We start from the raw sequence: 5,813 nt of genomic DNA, 5'->3' as shown, positions 1-5,813 counted from the left end.
GTGTGTGTTGTTCTACACTACAACACTGGTGGTGGTGTGTGGGTGTGTGTGGTGTATACACTACAACAGGGAATGTGTGTGTGTGTGTGTGTGTGTGTGTGTGTGTGTTTGTGTGTCTATACACTACAACAGGGATGTGTGTGTGTGTGTATACACTACAACAGGGATGTGTGTGTGTGTGTGTGTGTGTGTGTGTGTGTGATGTGCTATACACTACAACAGGAGTGAATGTGGTGTGTGTGTGGTCGGTGTGTCCGGTGTGCGTTGTCTATACACTACAACAGGGATGTGTGTGTGTGGTGTGTGGTGTACCTGTAGCAGCAGCAGCAGGACAGCAGGAAAGTGTGTGGGAGAGTAGTGCGTTCTCTCCTGATAGCGGACTGCAGGGCATCATGGGAGATCAGCGGTCCGTCCACTAAAGGGTCCTCCTCAACACTCTGAGACACATCTAGTGATGAACTGACCTGTCACACACACACACACACACACACCCACACACACACAACACACACACACGCATTATCATGTTTAAACTCAAAAACAGACTCTTGGATTTACACAACGGAAAATAAATATTACACTTTAAATTGTAAATCAAATCAAATGTTATTTGTCACATGCGCCGAATACAACATGTGTAGACCTCACAGAAACGCTGACTGACCAGCCCTTAACCATCAGGTAATTATACATGTAGGTAGTAAAATAAAAATAAATTAAATATAAGTTATTAAAAAGTGACTATGCATAGATGGTAACAACAGAGTGGTGTAAAAGAGGGGGGGGGGGGGGGGGGCATGCAAATAGTCTGGGTAGCCATTTTAGTAGATGTTCAGGAGTCTTATGGCTTGGGGGGGTAGAAGCTGTTTAGAAGCCTCTTGGACCTAGACTTGGCGCTCCGGTTCCGCTTGGCGTATATCCTCACTACGTTCACTTGATCTATTTTGTATAATGTATATAAAGTGTAAATTCTGTCTCTATATGTTGTCTATTGCTAGCAGCACCATATCACACCACATCACCAAGTCAAATTCTAAGTATGTGTAAAATGTACGAATAAAGGCTGATTCTGAAAGGTTGTGACTCTTGAGTTTATCAGTGGTTGTAAAGTATCTTTGCTTTTACTCAAGTATGACAATTGGGTACTTTTTCCCACACTGGAGTATATAGACTTCTAGCTAACCCAACAGCGCCACCAGCGGGCGACAAGGTGCCATAACACAACCCGAGAAGAGAACAAACAAGACCTTGGCTAACTAACTAACACCCGTCTCAGTCTCACCCTGTAGAGAAAAGACGGCCGTAACATTCTGTTAGCTGAAGACTCGGTTTGTTTCCTCTCAGATAGTAACGTTAGTAACAGAGGTAACGTTAGTAACAGAGTAACGTTAGTAACAGAGGTAACGTTAGTAACAGAGGTAACGTTAGCTCGGGTAGATAAATAGCTGAATAACTTTCTATCGCCATCTGCCGGCTCATTGCTAATGGCAGGATAACCTACAAGCTAACCGAGTGGCTAGCTAATGCTAGCGTTTGTGTCTGACCACAATACGGTAACAAGACAGTTCAGTATCGTGACTTACTGCATGGCGCGACATCCCTTTCGATCCCATGGTGTGTCGCACAGGTTAGCTCTTCAAGCGAAAGGTTTATAAAGAAAATATACACAGCATTTGCATTAAAAAGTGTCTGTTTTTAGCGGCTAGCCCATACCCTGCTCTCATGTGACCGCTGTGTTCCTCTGTTATTGGTCCGGTGCGCAGCCCACTGTTCCATATAGGGTTCCACCTTATACTTTTCTCTGTTGCTTTCCCCGATCACAAATAATGCTCTTCCTTTCAATAAATTCCAAGACCACACAAAAAAGGGTTTTAACATCGTTTGTTTGACATCTAGCCTGATATTGTACCATGAAATACAATATAACCTCCTGTCTTTAGTTCCAGTGAGAGGATTCGTGTATCTGTTGACGAGGACCGTGTTGTTTTAAATGATAAAGGTAAAAGAGACCTCGCTGTCTTTAAGACACATTATTGTAAACTCGTGTCTGGATTTTTAGGTTTGAATGTGCGGTGCCACCAAAGATTTGTATAACTAACCCTGTGGTGCCGCTGCCAAAGCTTATTGTGTACCCTTTGACTCTGTCGTCTGACAGTATACCATTACATCACCAGGAAGGCAACTTTTTTTTCTTGGCTTGTGTCCGCAGGCGGAGGCTGTAATACTGTTGATGCCGCCAGTGGCCAATACCCTGTATTCTCTGAGCTGTATACTGTTGATGGCCACCAGGTGGTGCCAATACCCCACACATCAATTATCACAGCCTTGGTTGTGTATACAGTCTATGGATGTTTACAATGGCTGCCTTCAGCGTTTATGATTGATGAGTGCAGAACAGCAGCAGTGTTAGGAGACCTGTTGAAGCTAGGGTTCGTCTCAAATGGCACCTATTCCCTACACAGTGAACTACTTTTAGATGATACAATAGACTCAAGAATAAAACAGAGCAGGAAGGTAGGGGTGCTGAAGGATCCCCTGACAACTCAGTGGAGCGATACAGACGTTTGTAGAGAGAAAACAAAATCTGTGTCCCCCACCAGAAAAAACTTCTCAGCACCCCCAAACTACTTCCCACGGTTATACTCACAGATGACCAAGAGATATCAGACAACGCATTGAAAATAATGTTAATTTTATTGATAAACACACACTGCTATAAAAAGCTATGAAGATGAATCACTTCAGTTTGTCCTTTAGAAATGTCAGCAGACAGAACAGTCTAAGTAGCTTCTCTCCTCTCCTCTCCTCTCCTCTCCTCTCCTCTCCTCTCCTCTCCTCTCCTCTCCTCTCCTCCTCTCCTCCTCCTCTCCTCCTCTTTCCTCCTCTCTCTCCTCTCCTCTCTCTATCTGCTCTCTAATCTCTCCTCTCCTCTCCTCTCTCCTTCCCTCCTCTCTGCTCTCTTCTCTCTCTCCTCTCCTCCCTCCTCTCCCCTCCTCTACTGCTCTCTAATCTCTCCTTCTCCTCTCCTCTCCTCTCCTCCTCTCCCCTACTCTGGCTTCTCTAATCTCCTCTCCTCTCCTCTCCAACCTCTCCTCCCTCTCCTCTCTCTCTCCTCTCTCTCCTCTACTCTGCTCTCTAATCTCCTCTCCCTCCTCTCCTCTCCTCCTCTCCCCTCCTCTACTCTGCTCTCTAATTCTCTCCTCTCCTCTCCTCTCCTCCTCTCCCCTACTCTGCTCTCTAATCTCCTCTCCTCTCCTCTCCAACCTCTCCTCCTCTCCTCTCCTCTCTCCTCTCCTCTTCCTCTACTCTGCTCTCTAATCTCTCTCCTCTCCTCCCACCTCTCCTCCTCTCCCTACTTGCTCTCTAATCTCCTCTCCTCTCCTCTCCTCTCCTCTCCTCTCTCCTCTCCTCTCCCCTACTCTGCTCTCTAATCTCTCTCCTCTTCCACCTCTCCTCTCCTCTCCCCTACTCTGCTCTCTCCTTCTCCTCTCCATACTCTCTCTCTAATCTCCTCTCCTCTCCCTCTCCAACCTCTCCTCCTCTCCCTCTCTGCTCCTCTCCTCTCCTCTCCAATACTCTGCTCTCTAATCTCCTCTCCTCTCCTCTCCAACCTCCCTCCTCTCCCCTACTCTGCTCTCTCCTCTCTCTTCCTCTCCTCCTCTCCCCTCCTCTACTGCTCTCTAATCTCTCCTCTCCTCTCCTCTCCTCTCCCCTCTCCCCTCCCTCTACTGCTCTCTAATCTCTCCTCTCCCTCTCCTCTCCTCCTCTCCCCTATCTCTGCTCTCTAATCTCCTCTCCTCTCCTCTCCACCCTCATCCCTCCTCTCCTCTCCTCTCTCCTCTCCTCTCCTCTCTTCTGCTCTCTAATCTCCTCTCCCTCCTCTCTCTCCTCTCTCCCCTCCTCTACTGCTCTCTAATCTCTCCTCTCCTCTTCCTCTCCTCTCCTCCTCTCCCCTACTCTGCTCTCTAATCTCCTCTCCTCTCCTCTCCAACCTCTCCTCCTCTCCTCTCCTCTCTCCTCTCCTCTCCTCTACTCTGCTCTCTAATCTCTCTCTCCTCCCTCTCCAACTCTCCTCCTCTCCCCTACTCTGCTCTCTAATCTCCCTCTCTTCTCCTCTCCTCTCCTCCTCTCCTCTCTCCTCTCCTCTCCCCTACTCTGCTCTCTAATCTCCTCTCCTCTCCTCTCCTCTCCAACCTCTCCTCCTCTCCCCTACTCTGCTCTCTCCTCTCCTCTCCAATACTCTGCTCTCTAATCTCCTCTCCTCTCCTCTCCAACCTCTCCTCCTCTCCCCTACTCTGCTCTCTCCTCTCCTCTCCAATACTCTCCTCTCCAACATCTCCTCCCCTACTCTGCTCTCTAATCTCCTCTCCTCTCCCTCCTCTCCCTACTCTGCTCTCTAATCTCCTCTCCTCTCCTCTCCCAACTCTCCTCCTCTCCCCTATCTGCTCTCTCCTCTCTCTCCAATACTCTGCTCTAATCTCCTCTCCTCTCCAACCCTCTCCTCCCTACTCTGCTCTCTCCTCTCCTCTCCTCTCCAATACTCCTGCTCTCTAATCTCCTCTCCAACTCTCCTCCCTCTCCCCTACTCTGCTCTCTAATCTCCTCTCCTCTCCTCTCCTCTCCTCTCCCTCTCCTCTCCTCTCCCTACTCTGCTTCTCTAATCTCCTCTCCTCTCCAACCTCTCCTCCTCTCCCCTACTCTGCTCTCTAATCTCCTCTCCTCTCCTCTCCTCTCTCCTCTCCTCTCCCCTACTCTGCTCTCTAATCTCCTCTCCTCTCCACCTCTCCTCCTCTCCCTACTCTGCTCTCTCCTCTCCTCTCCAATACTCTGCTCTCTAATCTCCTCTCCTCTCCAACCTCTCCTCCCCTACTCTGCTCTCTCCTCTCCTCTCCTCTCCAATACTCTGCCTCTCTAATCTCCTCTCCAAACTCTCCTCCTCTTCCCCTACTCTGCTCTCTAAATCTCCTCTTCCTCTCCTCTCCTCTCCTCTCCCCTCTCTGCTCTCTAATCTCCTCTCCTCTCCTCCTCAACCTCTCTCCTCTCCCCCTACTCTGCCCTCTCCCTCTCTCTCCTCTCCTCTCCTCTCCTCTCCTCTCCTCTCCCTCTCCTCTCCTCACCTCTCCCCTCCTCCTCAACCTCCCCTCCTCTACTCTCTACCCTCCCCTCCTCTCCTCTCCACCTCCCTTCCCGTATCTCCTCTCCTCTGCTACACATCTATCCAGAGCATTTGATTGGTGTAAGAAATAGGCTAAAAATGCCACAGGACAAGAGGCTGTGCATAAACAGGAAGCAGCAGATAACTTTGTCACATTCATTGGTTGTTCTTAGGAGTAAAGGTCCAATCAGGTGAGAGAAAGAGGGAGATGGAGGGTCAATGTGTAGTAATATTTGCTGGTATAAGGACTGTGCTTCAAGTTGGACTGAAATAACTAACACACACATGCACACAAAACACACACACACGTACACACGACGTGTGTGCTATCCCTCTCACTCTCGTCTTAAGGCAGAGTATGATGCAAAGCTCTAAACACAATGTCAGAATATCCGTGGTATTAAATGGTAATAATAACATCCAATAATAACTAAAGCTGTCATGCATCCATATTGCTCTCAGAGTAATGAACGCAGCGTAATGATGTACATGACGATCAGTAGAACATTAGAATAAAGACTAAGCTTTTATCACCACACAACAACATGGAGGCATACAGTAACCATAACAACTATATGTGGTAGTCAGGACTGTCGCTAGGTAACACCTAACTACCGTTAACAAAACAACAACTAACACGGTCTTCGTTCATTGCTCC

Source organism: Salvelinus sp. IW2-2015, unplaced genomic scaffold, assembly GCF_002910315.2.
Source record: "Salvelinus sp. IW2-2015 unplaced genomic scaffold, ASM291031v2 Un_scaffold5466, whole genome shotgun sequence".
NCBI classification, from domain to species: Eukaryota; Metazoa; Chordata; class Actinopteri; order Salmoniformes; family Salmonidae; genus Salvelinus; species Salvelinus sp. IW2-2015.
Note: the sequence above shows the minus strand (reverse complement) of the source record.